The sequence below is a fragment of the Lutra lutra genome, chromosome 9 (genome assembly GCF_902655055.1).
Source record: "Lutra lutra chromosome 9, mLutLut1.2, whole genome shotgun sequence".
Taxonomy (NCBI): domain Eukaryota; kingdom Metazoa; phylum Chordata; class Mammalia; order Carnivora; family Mustelidae; genus Lutra; species Lutra lutra.
Genome location: NC_062286.1, coordinates 68,317,812 through 68,336,728, shown reverse-complemented (window position 1 = coordinate 68,336,728; position 18,917 = coordinate 68,317,812). Strand labels below are relative to the sequence as shown.

Below are 18,917 nucleotides of genomic sequence, written 5' to 3'. Positions count from 1 at the left end.
GCCTAAGGCAGAGGTTTTAACCCACTGAGCCACCCGGGCCCCCCCAAAGTGATGACTTCTTAATGCTCAAATGCTGAGTGTCATTGCCGGGAAGAAGCTTGGTGGGGCCTCTCTCTCTGCTCCAGGTGTTCACTGCCTCTGTGGCATAAATTTGTTTTGCTACAAAACAAATGCTGAACACTACTTTTGCTTTTCACCTTTCTTCTTAAAAGTGAAAATCCTCTTTGGATTTCTTTCCGTCTTTCATAATAACAAAGTGGCATAACATGAACTTTCAAAGAGCAGGGGATACCTCTAATCATTTTTTATGAGGGTATACATAGCATAGCACTTTTATTCCAGAACAAAAATGTAATGCTTTTATTCCCAGAAGCTGCTTTTCTGTTTTTCATTAAAAATTTTTGATGTAGCTGAGACATGTCCCATTTAAATGTACTTCTTACTTCCCTGGATACTCTTGAATAAAACATTCCCTCGTGCTGTTCCTTGGCAGAAAAAATATTCACTGGCACTCTTTGTTGACATTTCGAAAATGTCTCCTGCTTTGTATTATTCCATTCTCAAATTTGTATTATGTTATCCTTAATGAATACATAGAATTTTTTGTAGTTGTCTGTCTGTATCTCTGTTATCATATTAGAGGGAAGACCTATGCTATGCAGTTCTTAATCTCTTTTAAAGTCACATACATTTAATGCCGTATTTGCGCCCTTTTTTTTTTTTGAGTCCTTATTTCTACTGATTGCCCTTTCGTCATTGGAAAATGGTTTGTGTCATTTAGCATTGAGCTTTGGTACTTTTGGTACTAGATCTTTATTAGAAATATCAGATGTTGGGGCGCCTGGGTGGCTCAGTGGGTTAAAGCCTCTGCCTTCGGCTCAGGTCATGATCTCAGGGTCCTGGGATCGAGCCCCACATCAGGCTCGCTGCTCAGCCGGGAGCCTGCTTTCCCCTCTCTCTCTCTGCCTACCTCTCTGCCTGCCTCTCTGCCTACTTGTGATCTCTCTGTCTGTCACATAAAAAAAAAATAATAATAATAAAATTAAATTTATACCCATTGTGCTTTCTGGTTTCCATGTCTGTCTTCCCTTTAAAAAAAAAAAAAAAAAAAAAAGAAATATCAGATGATAATCTGGCACATTGTGACATCTAGGTGTATTTTCAGCTATTTTCTATTTATATCTTCTTGGGTGTATTTCTTTTTTTAAGAAAAATCTAATATCTTTCTTTTCCTTCTAGGGCATTCTTTCCTTGTGGAAGATACTTTGTCAAATTCATAAACACTTTCAAAGAATCTGATATGCATTTTAAATGGTTTCAAGGCTTTTCTGGTTTTCCAAATATCTATACCTGAAAGTTTTATATTTAAAAAGTACCGTAGACTTTACTAATATCAAGTACTACTGAAATAGTCAAATTCCCCTTGATAGGTTAGTTGCTGAATTTAAATTCGTTTTGCATTTGCCTTTCTGTTTTCTCTATGCCAAATACAAGAACAACACCTTGGTACGGCGTTCAGGGAGTGATTTATCAGAATCTGGTTAATCCTCCCATCCTCATTTCCTCCAGGGGCTCCCATCCTCTCCCACAGTCCTGGCCTTTATCATCTGTGGCCTGGAGTGTTTCAAGAGCCTCCCAGGTGGTTGGTTGCCCTTGGCACTCCATCCCCTATCATCTTTATCCAGAAAGATCCTATTGAAACATAAGTCAGATCATGTCACTCCTTGGTTCTTGAATGACTTCCCATCTAATTCAAAGAGCCAAAGTCTTCACAGTAGCTAAGAGTTCCTAAGTGGTCTGGCCCTTCTTCCCTCTCTCACCTTACCCTTCCCTCTCTCTCTCCTTCTGTTCCAGCTATAAACTTCTTGCTGTTCCTTGAATATTCCAAAATGCTCCTACCTTGAAGTCTTTGCTCAAATTGTCAACCTTTCAAGGAAGCCTTCTCTGAACCCCTGTTTTAAATTCATTTCCCCAGCAACCTCTATTCTTTTCCCCTGCTATTTTTTTGTTAATAAAACATTTATTATCATCTGATATATTTTAACGGATGTATCATTTATCATCTGCACTGCCATACACTCAAATATAACTTCCACGAGAAGCTTATAGAACTGTGCTGGACGTGGAGAAGTCTCTGCGAGAAGAAACAAAAATATTGTATGAACTAACTTATCAGTTAGCATGAGGAATGAGAAATGTTTGCTAAACAAAATGATGTACTAGGACACTGGATAAGAATCTGTGGTTACAATGGAATCTTTTAGAAGCTTAGTGGAATCCCAGATGACTAGACAGAGTAGGAAATGCAACCCTTTTGGTTTACATGACGGACCTCCCGCTTCAGCTTCTGGGCTTCTGTGGTGAAGCTAAGAGTGGGACTGGGGTAGTCCTGATCTTCAGTTAGTTTAGCTAAACGAAATTGAGGTAGCAGGATTGGTTTTACTTGACAATATGGAAGTACATAATACTATTTAGGTAGATTCTCCATTCTCCAATCTGTCATAAACTTTCATTAGGAAATCTTGCATGGCTTTTATGGAAGAATATGTATCTCCCTCTTTCCCTTATACTTCACTGGGGCTTCTGGCAAGTTTTATGTTGGGTTCTAAGTCCCAAATGAAGCACAGGTGTTTTTTTTTAATTTAAAGATTTTTATTTATTTATTTGACAGACAGAGATTACAAGTAGGCAGAGAGGCAGGCAGAGAGAGAGGAAGGGAAGCAGGCTCCCCCCTGAGCAGAGAGCCATTGGGCTCGATCCCAGGACCCTGAGATCATGACCTGAGCTGAAGGCAGAGGCTTTAACCCACTGATCCACCCAGGTGCCCTGAAGCACAGTTTTATTTCAAGAAAGAAATAGAAGTTAAAAACCAAACAAATCTTTAACTCCAAGTTCTGTTTTCAGGATGCTAGACTATTCTTCAACTGATCAGTGCCTGGAATCTGCAACCACCATTGGGGTGACAGACATAGTTTTGCACTTGCCGGTTGTTTAAAGAGCCCTTTGGAGGGCACACTGGTGTCTTTGCTGCTGCTGCAGGTAGTGGTGGTCAGTTTGAGCAACCAGACCTGAGCATGGAGGCACACAACATCTGCAGCAAATGAGAATTCAATGGCCAGTTCTTTGGAACAGGAACTCACATGACTTTGACTGGACCAGCACGTTATGAGCCAAATATTTATGATTTCAAAACTACTTAAGGTTAGATATACAGTGATCTCCTTAGGAAGGAGAGAATGGCATTTTACATATATTAGACAGAAATTAGAGAATCAAATCCTGGCCAGAAATGTTCCAGAACGGCAAAGGTGTATTTGATTTCCTGCTCCTCATTTGTGAAGAGAGAGCGAATGACCAGATGGTTGAAGATCGGAATTCCAGAGAGCAAGAGACCTGCCAACCCATGCCTGTAAGCAACGGGGACATCCAGAACAGTGACAGAGAGGCCACCCTGGGGGCATTCTTCATCTGTGAGCTATGCCAGTGCATTCAGGGTAGGGAGGATGTGGAGAATTAAATCGATGAGCTGCTGCAGGAGTTGGAGGAGAGCTCCAGGGCCTTCCTGCACACAGTTTGCTTCCACTGACCCACCTGGCCTGGTACCTGGCGGGCCATCCACCCTCCTAAACCCAGCTTCTTGAGCTTCCTCTTGGTAAAGTTCTGCCCTTCCTGATATTTGTTTTTCCTTTTAGATTTTCTGCCAGTGGATGGTAGTAATACCCAAATAAAGTGTACCTATGAAATGAGAATATACACATAAATGCTAGATTAAAAAAATCATTTTTTTCTATCTCACCTTTACTTATGAGTGGGATATTGATTTTAAAGTTTTTTTCTTTCACCAAAAGAGAAAACAACAGTTTATAATACATTTCCTCTGTATATCTGTGTCTTTCTTTGTGGTTTCTTCCCTTTACCCCCTAAGCTTGTTGGAATGTTCAAATAACCTGAAAGAAGAAGTGGGCTTTATCTTATCAGGAAAATAAGAAAATTAAAAAATAAAGAAACTGTTGGACTAGAAGGGTGCAAGAAACCCTCCTCCAACCCATTCTCCATTTATTTTATTTTATTTTTTTAAAGATAGAGTTTTCTTTCTTTTTTCTTTTCTTTTCTTTTTTTTTTTTTTTTAAGATTTATTTATTTGACAGAGATCACATTAGGCAGAGAGGCAGGCAGAAAGAGAGGAGGAAGCAGGCTCCCTGCTGAGCAGAGAGCCCAATGCAGGAGTCTATTCCAGGACCCTGAGATCATGACCTGAGCTGAAGGCAGAGGTTTAACCCACTGAGCCACCCAGGCACCCCCATTCTCCATTTAAAACAGCTGAAGATCCACTCTTCCCTTCACCTTGGATACAATTTTGATCAGCTCTCAATTTCAGATAATTCTTAGATAAGAAAAAATCTCATCCACATTAGAGGGTCCACATTTGAGATGGTGTTGCTCTTTAAATAGGCAAGCACCCTTTAAATCCAAGTCAGTTTCTTCTTGTAGGATCATACTTTGTCCAGCTCCCACCCCACGTCCACATCGGCTCTGAGTAAGGCTCCCTCCTGGGACTGCATCTCTTTCTCTTGCCTTCCTTCCTTGGCTCTTTCATCTGTGGCTAATGGAGCCACAGCCTTTCACTTAGTGCATTTTCAAAGTGAGATAATTCCCATGTGCCACCAAATTTCAAGCTCTCCAAGTGATTCTCTTAAAAACCTCCTCCTCGGGGCACCTGGGTGGCTCAGTGGGTTAAGCCACTGCCTTCGGCTCAGGTCATAATCTCAGGGTCCTGGGATCAAGTCCCGCATCGGGCTCTCTGCTCGGCAGGGAGCCTGCTTCCCTCTCTCTCTCTCTGCCTGCCTCTCTGTCTACTTGTGATCTCTCTCTGTCAAATCAATAAATAAAATCTTTAAAAAAAAAAAAAAACCTCCTCCTCTAAGGGATAAGAATTCCCATGTTGCTTCATGCCTGTGGGCTGGGGGGAAGGAAATGCATAGCAACAAGATACTAGACCTCACCACCTGCTTCTTCCACCTCAGCGAATTTTTCATCAATTCATATAGTCTGGAGGAGGATGATACCTTAGAACTGACAGAACTGGTTTCTCATTGTTTTAACAGCTCAGAAAAGTGCACACCTTTAGAGCAAGGGAAGTACTTGAGATCTGTTACGCAAACAATGGAGGCCTCAGCTGAACCTGAGAGTCTCTCCTGACAGTCATTTTAGCAGATTTGTTCATCAGTTTGTTTGCCATGCTCAACTATCTCTCTTCATTTCACCAATTGATTCTAAAATATTGTAAGAAAGTCTTTGTCTGGGTAATAGATGGTTGAACCAGAGATGGACTTCTGACCCTGGCAATAATTCCAAAGACTGATCCAAGCTGGTTCTTTTCCTGAGAACTTTTTCCTCACTGAGCAGGGAGCCTACCAGGGATCATGACCTGAGCTGAATGCCAACTCCCAACCTACTCAGCCACCCAGGCACACCTCTTCTGAGAACCTGAACTGAGACTTAACTGAAAGTTAATTCAGAGTCAGGAGTGATAGTCCTAATGGGCAAACTGATAGTAAGCAGAAGGAAGCATGAGGAGATGGGAAAGCATATAGCAAAGAAGCGCAGAGAGCAGTGTCTAGTGCTTTTCCATTTCCTGGGACACATCCCACCATGCTCTCTGGTACTGATTTCTGTAAGATTCTCTTATGTTCTTCTTTTTTTTTTTTAATGGCCTCTGCTTTTCACTTGTTTTGGGGGGATGGGGCACATGAATATCCAATTATTTCAATACTATTTATTGAGAAGTTTCCATTGAATTGCTTCTGAGACTTTGTCTCTGCCTACTTGTGATCTCTCTCTCTCTCTTAAATAAATAAGTAAAAATAAAAAAAAGACAAATAGAATATAATTTTAGTATTTCTCTTTTTAAAAAATTTATCAGCTTTTAGCTATGTCTCTTTGTATTAAAAAAATATTTTCTTTATGGCATGCTTTCTTTTCCTAGTTCAGTATTAGACCTCAGGGGATATCTTGAATTTACAACTTTACCCTAATCTTCCACTACTTAAAGTGCTGTCTGAGGACCAACAGGCTGGGTATCACTGGGATTGTGTTAGAAATACAGAATCTTAGCCTACATGCCAGACCTACTGCATTGGAATCTGCATTTTAATGGGATCCCAGGTGATTTTATAAGCATTTTACCATTTGAGAAGCCCATCTGTAACCTACTCTACACATCTCATCAAATCAGTCTTCCTAAAATACTACTTTCATTATGTCCCTAGAATTTTAAATGGTTCCTCACTGCTCTTAGAACAAATCAAATGCCCCAGCCTGACATTTAAGACCACAGTAAAATGGACCCGGTCTACCAATTTTTTCCTATATGGATGTTCTCAGCTAAATTGGTCTACTTGGCTATTCTTCAAATGTACCAAGTATATTCAGAGTCTTTGCTCATGGCATTTGCCTGTCTGGAATTTTCATTTCCATCTCCCTACACATCCATTCTTCAAAAACCAGTTCAGTTTCCACTTCTGGAGATTCCTGCTGCTGACTTCAGATCTCCCTGCTGTCTCGTCCTCTGAACATCTTAACCTGCTATCCCAGTATTTTTTTTTTTTAATTTATAACGTCACCTCCCATTAATGCTTATTACAATACAGTGCATAGGATAGTGTTTTCATTTATTAATTACATCCTTAGTTATTTTAAAAAATTGTTTTAATTCAGAAGGGGCTTGTTAATATTTAGGGCTGTAATTTCTTTGATCAAGCAGCTGTTAAGGCCAAACAGAAAGAATCTGAAAGCATTGTGTTCTTGTGCTTCTGTATTTGGAGGTAAATTAAAAAAAATTTTTTTTTAAGATTTTATTTATTTATTTGAGAGAGAGAGAACATGCACACATAAGTGTGGGGAGGGGCCAAGGGAGCTGAGCAGGGGTCCTCATCTGCATTTCTAACAGATTCCCAGATGATGTTGGTGCGTTCAAGATTGCATTTGAGAATCATTACTGTAGTAAGGAAATGTCAAAAGGGAAAAATAGTCCAGTAAGTATGAAATATTAGTGCAGATAGCATTTCCCTATCTCTTTTCTTTTGAAGATGTGAACAGTTTAACAATTAATTCCAACAAATGTTTTTAAATGAACAAAGAAAAAGGCACCATTTGTTTAAATAGAACTGTTTATGATTCTTGCTCTTTATATCAAGCATTTGCAAACATCAATCTCTGTCTGAGAAAACATTTTTAGTTTTATTTTTTAAAATTTGTGAATGCCAAAGAAATATGTTTGTTTCCGGATGGCAATGAAACGAATAAACAATGCTAGAAGTACTCTGTAGATTGCTTTCACCTCGTATTCTCTTTGATGTTTTGGATAGACTAATTTTTTACTCACCAGTAATCGGTCAAAATTGTTATTTTGACATTGAGTTTTTTGAGTGTATGCTTGCTGGTTTTATGTTTGTGTACCTGTCCCCCCATTTTACAAAGATTATATTGATACTAAGTGAGGTGACCTCAGATTACTTCCTGAAGAATGGAATCTACAATAGTACTCTTGGAGCAGTGGGTGATGGATTGTGCTTTTATTTTTAATGATCAGCTTAAAAATCAAAATACAGCTTCTGCTGATTGAATGATAAAACTGTATTTGTGGGGTGCCTGGGTGGCTCAGTGGGTTAAGCCTCTGCCTTTGGCCCAGGTCATGATCTCAGGGTCCTGGGATCGAGCCCCACATCAGGCTCTCTGCTCAGCCAGGAGCCTGCTTCCCCCCCCCTCTCTGCCTGCCTCTGCCTACTTGTGATCTCTCTCTCTCTCTCAAATAAATAAATTAATTAAAAAAAAAAAAAAACCTGTACTTGTAATCGTTTCCCCTCTGGTAGAGGAAGCATCAATGCAATACTTTACTCTAATGCTATTAAAAAATAATGCTTTTTTTAAACAAGATTTTAAAACGCCTTACTATTGACTATTAAACAGTGGATGAAAAAAAATTTTTGAGTCCAAAATTATATATCCTAGGAATTGCTGTTACTTTGGAAGGCTGTATACAGTCTTCCATTGAACAAGACAGGTTTGATCTGTGTGGATCTACTTACATGCAGATTTTATATACTACAGTACAGTACTGTAAATATATTTCCCTTATGATTTTATTTTTTAAAAGATTTAATGAATTAATTTATTTTGAAAGATTTATTTATTTGAGAGAGAGAGTGAGCGACTAGGGGGAGGAGCAGAGGGAGAGAGAATCCTGAAGCAGACTCCCCACTGAGCATGGAGTTCAATGTAGGACCTGATCCCGTGACCTCAAAATTATGATCTGAGCCAAAACCAGGAGTCAACCACTCAACTGACTGAGCCACCCAGGAGCCCCTTATTTGTTTGTTTGTTTGTATATTTATTTAGTTGAGGAAGAGAACACACCAGGAGGTGGGGCATGGGGAGGGGAAAAAGGGGGAAGGAGATGGAGAGGAAAAAAACATCACGCAGACTCCAAATTGAGCACGGGTCCAGACATGGGGCTCCATCTTCTGACATGGAGATCATGACCTGAGCTGAAACCAGGAATTGGATACTTAAACAACTGACCCACCCAGGCAACCTTACCCTTATAATTTTCTTAATAACTTTTTCTGTAACTAACTTTATTGTAAGAATGCAGTATATAATACATGTAACATACAAAATGTGTTAACTATCAGTAAGGTTTCTGGTCAACAGTAGACTATCATTAATTAAAGTTTGGGGGAGTCAAAGTTATACACAGATTTTCGACTGCATGGGAGCAGGAACCACTCCATGTTCAAGGATCAACTGTATTTATGTCAGTTATCCATTATTACTAAAACAGGGGTCTGCCAATAAGGGCCCTGTGGGCCAGATGTGTTCCACAAACTGTTTTTATAAATAAGATTTTTTTGGAATGAAGGTAAGCTCGTTCATTTAAGTATTGTCTGTGGCGGCTTTCATACTGCAATAGAGGAATTCATTAGTTGTGACAGAATCCATAGGATTCTAACATTCTAAAATGTTTACTACCTGAAACTTTACAGAGAATATTTGCCAACCCCTGGCCTAAAATAGGAGCTCTTATTTTGTTTTTTATTTTATAGACACAGAACTTTTTTTTTTTAAATAGAATTTATATGATGGCAACTTTTTTTTCTTTTTTTTAGAGAGAGAGATTGGGATAGAGCACAAGCAGGGGGGAGCTTATGACGGCAATTTTTAATTCGTTAAGGTAGACATGATTTTTCAAAGATATAGTCATATGTGTTAAAAAACGGTAAATAAGTTGAGTCATCACAAGTTCAAATGCCATTTTGTCCTAAAGGAAATGTGGTTGTATTTAAAGTAACCACACTTAGAAGGACCTGGGTCACTTGGTCTGTTAATTGTCCAACTCTTGATTTTGGCTTAGGTCATGATCTCAGGATCCTGAGCTCAAGCCCTGCATTGGCTCTGGGCTCAGGGTAGAGTCTACTTGTCCCTCTCCCTCTGCACCCCCCACCCCACATTCTCTCTCTCTCTCTCAAATAAGTAAATAAGTAAGATCTTAAAAAAAAAAAAAAAACCACACTGACAAATTAAAAAAATTAAATAAATATATAAATAAATAAAACAAAAATAAAATAACCACAGTGATTGTATTAGGAGATTAACAAACAGGCTTTGAAACTCCAAAGTGGGATTTGAGAAATGTTGGAGCAACAGTACCATTTTAAAAATAAACACAGGCTCCCAATGGGACAATTTTTTTTTTAAAGATTTTATTTATTTTACAGAGAGAGAGATAGAGAGAGAACAAGAAGTAGGGGGAGCAGCAGAGGAAGAGGGAGAAGCAGGCTCCCCGCTGAGCAGGAAGCCTGATGCAGGATCCCATCCCAGGAACCTGGGATCATGACCTGAGCCTAAGGCAGACGCTTAACTGACTGAGGGACAATTCTTTTAAATGAAAAATTAGTTACTTTTTTTTTTCTGACTTATTCTGCCTTCTTTTAAGATTGATCCTGAATGAAAATGTCTATATGATTCCAAAACAACTGGACAAATTTAGGCTATCTAGAGCCATGGAGTAAAAAATAAGTTGTTTAATAGAACTTTTTATTTTACATTTGGGTTGTAATATTAAACATATAATCCTAAATTTGGTTGAACTATCTGAACAACTTTTTTTTTTAAAGATCTTATTTTATTTATTTTAGGGAGAGAGAGTGCTCACATAGGGAAAGGAGCAGAGGGAGAGGGAGAAGAAGCAGGTAAGCAGACTCCCCACTGAGCTTGGAGCCCACCAGAGGGCTCAATCTCATGACGCCCAAGATCATGACCTAAACTGAAATCAGGGGTCTAACCTCAACTGACTGAGCCACCCAGGCATCTCTCTGAGCAACTTTTAATCAATGCTTCACAGTTTAGTAAACATGTCACAGTTCACAGACTGTTCTGTGAAGATAGTCACATTGTAAGTGCTCAGGCAACATAAATACTTTGGCTAACTTTCAGCCAGTGAGTGAAAAAAAAAAAAAATTGACCCCTGGAGAAATTTGTTTCACCTTACTAGTGCTATTACTGATCTTGCTTTTCTCCAATTTTCTATTCCGTAAATTTCAAATGTATAGGAAAGTTATAAGAATAATGACTCACTCATCTCTTCATCTTGATGCACCAGTTTTTAATATTTTACCATTCACATTTATCTGTTGCTTTCCCTCCTCCCTCCCTCCCTTTCTTCTTCTTGATTCACCAGTTTTTAACAATTTTGCCACATTTGCTGTCCTCTCTCCTCTCTTCCTCCCTCCCTCTCTTTCTTTTTTTCATTACTACTTCCTTTTTTCTTTTGCTGAATCATTTGAGAATAAGTTGCAGACATCATGACACTTACCCTGAAATATTTTAGCATCCGTAGCCTAAGGACATAAACCTGTGGTTATTTCAGGGTTTTCATGATTTTCAAGGGACAATGCTTTTTTATTCTCATTATTTTTGTGATTGATGATATCATTTTACATTGCATGTAGGTATGTATGTATGTGTGAGTGAGCATATGTTTTATTATTCTTGGGTCATTACCTAGGAGTGGAATTGCTGGATCTGTGGAAAGTGTATGTTTAACTTATAAGAAATTGCCACTTTGTTTTTAGAGCAACCATATCATTTTGTATTCTCATAATCAATGTTTGAGAATTTCAGTTGCTCTATGTCCACCCAAACACTTGACTTTCTCACTCTTTTATACTTAAATTTTAACCACTTTTTTTTTTTTTGGTGCAAAAGGTGGTTTTATTAAAGAATGGGGACAGAAACTGTAGGCAGGAAGAGCTACTCATTTTAACCATTCTGATGTGTTTGTAGTGGCATTACATAATGACTTCATTTGCATTTGCCTTATGACTGGAGATGTTGAGAATATTTTCATGGGCTTGTTGCATTTATACACTTATTTTTGGATGCTATGTCTACTTAAATGTTTTGCCCATAAAAAAAACCCTTTTTTGTTTTAGAAAAAATAACCTTTTAGTTTTTGATTTACAGAAAAATTGCTAAGATTGTACAGAGAGTTCCCATATGCCTTGTACCCATTTTCCCCTATTAACATCTTATATTAGCATGGTACATTTATTACAATTAATGAAATACTGACACATTGTTATTAACAGTAGTCCCTATTTTATTCAGATTGCCTTAGGTTTTACCTTTTTCTGTTTCAGAATCTCATCTAGGATATCAGATTACATTTAGTCATTGTATCTCTTTAAAAGCTCCTCTTGGTTATGATAGTTTCTCAGACTTTTCTTATTTTTGATGACCTTGACAATTTTGAGGAATATTGTCAGGTATTTTGTAAAATGCCCCTCAACTGGGATTTGTCTGATGTTTTTCTTTTGTTTAGACTAGGATTATGGGTTTGTGGGAAGGAAAACCACAGAGGTTAAATGCCATTTTCATCATATCACATCAAGAGATTGTACATGACCTATCTCTGATGATGTTGACCTTAATAATGTGGCTGATGTAATGTTTGTCGGGTTTCTTACATTTTATTTTTTTTCAAAATACATTTTATAGTTTTGATGTTTATGCACATTTCCAAAATAATGTGTTTATAAAAAATAATAGCTGACTGTAATGCTGCCAATTTCATTATTTCCTTCCCCAAAGTATCCTTCAGTAGAAATATGAAAGAGTTTAACTAAGTTAGTTTACGATGCTCTCCAACTTCCTTTTCCTTTAACAAGTCATGATGAATGCCCATTCTGTGCCAACTGTTGTGTGCCATAACAGTGACCACAGACAGCTTATGATCTCAAAAAACTCATTGTCCAGGAAATGACCAGAGAAGTAAAGAGAAAATTGCAATGCAATGTAATGTGTGGTATAATAGTGGAAATTTTAGGATGCTCTAAAGGGATGCCACATCTTATGGTGTGGGAGAGGAGGCTTCCTAGAGAAAATTACATCTAGGCAGGGACCTGAATGAAAAAGAATTAGCCAGATAAAGCTGGAGAGAGGATAAAGAAGAATTCCAGGCCAAGAAAGTGGCTTCTTGCTCGAAGACCAATAAGTGAGAAACCACTATATGAATTGGGCAGTAATGTAGTTTATGAGGATTCAAGGCCAAGGGAAGCTCATCAGTGAGAATATTGGCTGGAGAGGTGAGGAGAGTCCAGAGCACAAAACTTTACAAGTCACATTAAAGAGGTTAGACCAGTAGTTATCTATAGGGCGTGGGATGGGGGAGGTCAGTGCTGTCTCCACTCTCCCAAAATTTGAAGAATTTTTTGCTTCTAATGTAATCACTGTGAAGCATTGTTAAAAATTGAACTAATGCTGTTTATGTTAATTATTTTTATTTCTCCTTTATCTTAAAGTTAGAGTGCTATATTAAAATTATTTTTAAATTGTATACATAGATCATTTACTTTCTCTAGAATTAACTTTGAGAATAATGGGGGGTGATGATCAAAATTATTTGTTATATAACATTTTGCCTAATAAATTTGAAAACTACTGGTGTAACTGGTGTAGATATGTCGAAGGCAATGAAGAGTCCCTGTAATCATTTAAGCAGGGAATGACATGAGCAGATCTGCATTTTGGGAAGATCCTTCTGGCTGTAATATGGGTAACAGATTAGAAGGAGCCGTCCTGGTAGTCTGAGACTAGTTGGATGACTACTGTAGTAATCCAGATGAAAAATGATGGTGGCCTTCATGAAGTAAGGTACTGGTCATGGAGATACAAAGAATATAATGACTTTTCCCAAGGGATTCTTTAAGAGTTAGCTTTACTTTTCCCAGTATATTTGCTTTCCAGACCAAAAGAATGTTTGAAATTTCAGGAATCCTGAAAATTCATGGGGAAATATTTTTTTAAAAGATTTTATTTATTCATTTGACAGAAAAAGAGCACAAGCATGGGGAGCAACAGGCAGAGGGAGATGGAGAAGGAGGCTCCCTGCTGAGCAGGAAGCCTGATGTGGGGTCTGATCCCAGGATCCTAGAATCATGACCTGAGCTAAAGGCAGACACTTAACTGACTGAGCCACCCAGGTGCCCCTCATGGGGAAATACTTTACAACAGAGACATTCCCCATATTTCTCAAGTTATATCAATAGTGTAATGTTTGAGAGCCCAGACCTTGGACAAATTGCTTAATTTCTCTAGGCCTCAATTTCTTCATCAGCAAAATGTGGATATTAATTTCACCTATGGTGTTGTAGTTCAATGAGCATAGATATTCTCTTCACATACTTGTTAGACCAACCCTGACTTGAGCCAAAAAGAATTTCAAAAAGAGATTTAGCCAAAAAGAATTTCAAGAGCAGGGACGCCTGGGTGGCTCAGTTGGTTAAGCAGCTGCCTTCGGCTCAGGTCGTGATCCCGGCGTCCTGGGATGGAGTCCCGCATCGGGCTCCTTGTTTGGCGGGGAGCCTGCTTCTCCCTCTGCCTCTGCCTGCCATTCTGTCTGCCTGTGCTCGCTTGCTCTCCTCTCTCTCTGACAAATAAATAAAATCTAAAAAAAAAAAAAAAAAAAAAAAAAAAAGAATTTCAAGAGCAAATTGCACAGTTATCTTTCAAGTAGTGTATTGGATTTATACTCAACCACATGGTCACAATTTGCTCCATTTGGGACAAATTTCAGACAATTCTAGGATTGGAATGCCTGACCATGATCAATGGCCATAGAAGAGAGTAAAACTTATCTGTGGGCACCAGGTTTTAACCCAGTGGCAAATGTCTTTATAATTTATTATTGTTCTTTGAGGCTATGGAGAAGTGCCTTTCTAGAACTTGTAAATGAGGAAATAAGAATGTCCTCTGAAAATAAACTGTAGGATCATAGGAGAAAAATGTATAATTACCTAAAAGAAATAGACTGATTTGGGCCAGCAAAATGCCAATAACCTGGCTGATGATATATTAATACAGCTAAAGATATTGGTCTAAAAAGTATTGTTTGGCCTTTAACTCTTAGGTAAAGAAACATATAGGCAAAACTGGCTGTCCTCCATGAAGCTCAGAGTAAAAGAAAACAAGTCTTAGCTTGAGTGCATCTGGTTTTAATGAAGATGGATGCAGGGGTGACAGCTAATGGAGTATTGAGGATTTTGATTTTTTTTTTTTTTAAAGATTTTATTTATTTGTCGGAGAGAGAGGAGAGCGAGCAAGCACAGGCAGACAGAATGGCAGGCAGAGGCAGAGGGAGAAGCAGGCTCCCCGCCAACCAAGGAGCCCGATGTGGGACTCGATCCCAGGACGCTGGGATCATGACCTGAGCCGAAGGCAGCTGCTTGACCAACTGAGCCACCCAGGCGTCCCAGGATTTTGATTCTTTTTGTAATATAATCTCAACTGAGATTGATGCTGTGACAGTTATTATAAGTAGTTCTTACTATTTCTTCTTTCCTTCTAGGAATAAGACCTTTTATTTTTCATTGGGCACAGTGAAATAAAGAATAAAGACTGTATTTCCCAGCATCTTTTGAAATGAGGTGTGGCCCTATGACCAAGTGTTTGTCTAGGAGATGTAAGCTGCATGGTGTGTACAATATTCAGTAATTTTTTTTTTTTATAAGGAAGGACCATGCTTTCCTCTACTTTCTCTTTCTTCCTTTTGGTTAGAATGTGTATGTGATGGCTAGAGATTAAGCAGCTATCTTGAACCATGGTGTTGAAACCAATCTTGAGGATCGCAGAGCAACAAGATAGAGGGAGCCTGGGTAATAATGGTAGATTTGCTATATAAGTCTTGGATTATTGAATCTGGACCCACTTTAATGAGAGACCATAACTTGTTCAAGTATTCCTTGTTCAAACTACTGATATTTGGGGAATTCTATCACTTATAGCTGAATCTAATTCTAACTAATACAGATGCCTCAGAGTCAATATTAATATCCTTTTGGTGCTGTAATGAATTATCACAACCTATTGGCTTAAAATATTGCAGATTTATTCTATCACAGTTCTGGAGATCAAGAGTCCACACTGAGTCTTACTGAGGCTGAGTCAAAGTGTCAGCAAAGCATTTCTCCTAGAGACTTCAGAGGGAAATGCATTTCCTTGCCTTTTTTAGCTTCTAGAGGTCCTTCTTTACTGATTTCTAGATCATTCACTTAAAAGGACGCTTTTTAAGTGGGGGGTGGCTGACTGGCTCAGTCGGAGCATACAACTCTTGATCTTGGGGTTGTGAGGTTGAGCTCTGTGTTGGGTGCAGAGATTAGTTAAAAATAAAACCATTTAGGGGCACCTGGGTGGCTCAGTGGGTTAAGCTTCTGCCTTTGGCTCAGGTCATGATCTCACGGTCCTGGGATCGAGCCCACATCAGGCTCCTTGCTCAGTGGGGAGCCTCCTTCCCCCTCTTTCTCTGCCTGCCTCTCTGACTACTTGTGATCTCTGTCTGTCAAATAAATAAATAAAATCTTTAAAAAAAAAACCATTTTAAAAAAAGGACTTGGTCAAAGGTATGTGAAGTAATATTTCTATGTAATATTTTACATATATAGAAATATAGAAAAAAGTCTCTTGGAACATATTTTAATAGACATTAAGGTTGTTTTATTCTTAAAATAAGTACTGATAATATTCTGACATTGTAACTGAATAAATCCTACTTTTATTTTTTTAACTTTTATTTTATTTTTTCAGTGTTCCAAGATTCATTGTTTAGGCACCAAGCCCAGTGCTCCATGCAATACATCCCCTCCTTAATACCCACCACCAGGCTCACCTAACCCTCCACCCCCTTCCCTCCAAAACCCTCCGTTTGTTTCTCAGAGTCCACAGTCTCTCATGCTTTGTCTTCCCACTCTGATTTCCCCCAATTCACTTTTCCTTTTCTTCTCCTAATGTCATCCATGTTATTCCTTATGCTCCACAAGTAAGTGAAACCATATAATTGACTCTTCTCTGCTTGACTTATTTCACTCAGCATAATCTCCTCCAGTCCCATCCATGTTGATACAAAAGTTGGGTATTCATCCTTTCTGATGGAGGTATATTTCATTGTATATATGGGCCATATCTTCTTTATCCATTCGTTTGTTGAAGGGTATCTCAGCTCTTTCCACAGTTAGGCTGTTGTGGACATTGCTGCTATGAACATTGGGGTACAGATGACCCTTCTTTTCACTACATCTGTATCTTTGGGGTAAATACCCAGTAGTGCAATTGCAAGGTTATAAGGTAGCTCTATTTTTAAATTTTTGAGGAGTCTCCACACTGTTTTCCAAAGTGGCTGCACCAATTTGCATTCCCACCAACAGTGTAAGAGGGTTCCCCTTTCTCCACATTTTCTCCAACACTCATTGTTTCCTGTCTTGTTAATTTTGGCCATTCTAACTGGTGTAAGGTGGTATCTCAATGTGATTTTGATTTGAATCTCCCTGTTGGCTAATGATAATGAACATTTTTCATGTGTCTGATAGCCATTTGTATGTCTTCATTGGAGAAGTGTCTGTTCATATCTTCTGTCCATTTTTTGACGTGATTATCTGTTTTTTGGGTGTTGAGTTTGAGAAGTTCTTTACAGATCTTGGATATCAGCCCTTTGTCTGTGGTGTCATTTGTGAATATGTTCTCTCATTCTGTGTGTTGCCTCTTTGTTTTGTTGACTGTTTCCTTTGCTGTGCAGAAGCATAAAGCCTACTTTCAGTTAACTAATGAAATAAATAAATAAAGTGTATGGTAAAATTGAAGTCAGAGTGCTTTTTCTTTTTTTTTTTTTTAAGATTTTATTTATTTGAGGTTGGGTGGGGAGAGATAGGAGGGCATAAACCAGGGAATGGCAGAGGAACAGGGAGAGGCAGATTCTCAGCTGAGCAGGATGCCTGATGCTCAATCCCAAGACCCCATGATCATGACCTGAGCTGAAGGCAGATGCTGAACTGACTGAGCCCCTAGGTGCCCCTAAATCAGATACCCCTAAATCAGAGTGCTTTTTAAACAAATGAATTCTCATGTAACACTTTTAAGCAAAATGGTTATTATCATTATCAGCAAAAAGATGTTAGAAATATTAATTATTATAAGAAACCTGAAGATTCTTTTAAGAATATTAAGTGACTGAGAATTAGCAGATTCTTTTCATCAAGTACATTAAACAGATTGGGGTAAACATTTCCCCAGGGTGTAACAATCTCCAAAACTTTTTCTACAACTTAATATTCAGTGTTATCAATGCCTTCCCTTACATAATAAAGAAATTAAGGCATAAAGTAGGAAAAACAAGCTGAATTTATGGAGACAACTCTGGATCATCACTTCCTGGAAGGTGGGAGGTCAGATTTATTCTTAACTTCTGAGCCTTCTTCAAACATTTACCCTGTGTTCTCAGCCTGGAATGCCCTTCTTATTGGCCTAGTAAACACCTCTTCATTCTCCAAAATTCAATTAAATATCACTTTCTCTGTGAAGGCTTCCTTGGCCCTAAGGGGAAATTGAGCCTTTCCATCTTCTGTGCTACCACACTGTACACTCTGTACTTTTTTTTTTAAGGTTGATTTATTTATTTTAGAGAGAGAGCAAGCAGGGGGAAGGGTAGAGAGAGAGAGAGAGAATCCTCAAGCAGGCTCCCGGCTGAGGACGGAACCAGTGTGGGGCTCCACACAGGAGTCGATCTCAAGACCCTGAGATCATGACTTGAGCTGAAATCAAAAGTTGGATGCTTAACAGACTGAACCACCTAGGTGCCCTACAATGTAAAAATTATTGCCATCGACCAGAACATAGATTTATTTTACTTACCCTTTTTTTCTTTTTTGCCTGTATCTACCCACCAGAATATGAGTTCCACAAAGGAAGGGTTTATGTCAACTTCATTGATTGCTGTATCCTAGCAACTAGAAGAATACCTGAGATATATGGAGTATTGGATAAATATTGAATGAATGAATGCCTACCCTATGCAAAACATCAACTTTGGGAGAAAGAGATGAGTAGTGAAAGAGATGAGTAAAACTAAATTACTTGGGGCACCTGGGTGGCTCAGTGGGTTGAGCCTCTGCCTTCAGCTCCAGTCATGATCCCAGCGTCCTGGGATGGAGCCCCACATCGGGTTCTCTGCTCAGCAGGGAGCCTGCTTCCTCCTCTCTTTCTGTCTGCCTCTCTGCCTACTTGTGATCTCTGTCTGTCAAATAAATAAATAAAATCTTTAAAAAAAACCTAAATTATTTAACACTGTACTTTGGGTTCCTCATTTATAAAATGGGGGTAATAGCTCAAGAAGTCCTATATTTCATGGGACTGTTATGGGAATTAAATGACTAAATATGTAATGTTTGAAATAGTGCCTGGTATAGTACTATAGTAAGTGCTATATTAAGTAAACTAAATCATATATACATATAACCCTGCCTTCAAAAAGCTTGCATATAATGAGTGGAGATATGTAAAAAGTAGGGAGTGTGCAGGGTACCTGGGTGGCT

General features: G+C 38.6%; 1 protein-coding gene and 1 pseudogene across 1 annotated transcript in view; both read left to right on the top strand.

The window, feature by feature from the left end:
• LOC125109829 (zinc finger X-linked protein ZXDB-like) overlaps window positions 1–10,247 on the top strand; it is a 35,163-nt gene extending 24,916 nt beyond the window's left edge. The window contains exon 4 of the mRNA XM_047746948.1: window positions 10,197–10,247. The gene's annotated coding sequence lies outside the window, so the exon portion shown is untranslated. The remainder of the gene's footprint in view (window positions 1–10,196) is intronic.
• On the top strand, window positions 2,324–3,586 carry LOC125109826 (RNA polymerase II subunit A C-terminal domain phosphatase SSU72-like; annotated as a pseudogene).
• Window positions 10,248–18,917: the final 8,670 nt, after the last annotated feature.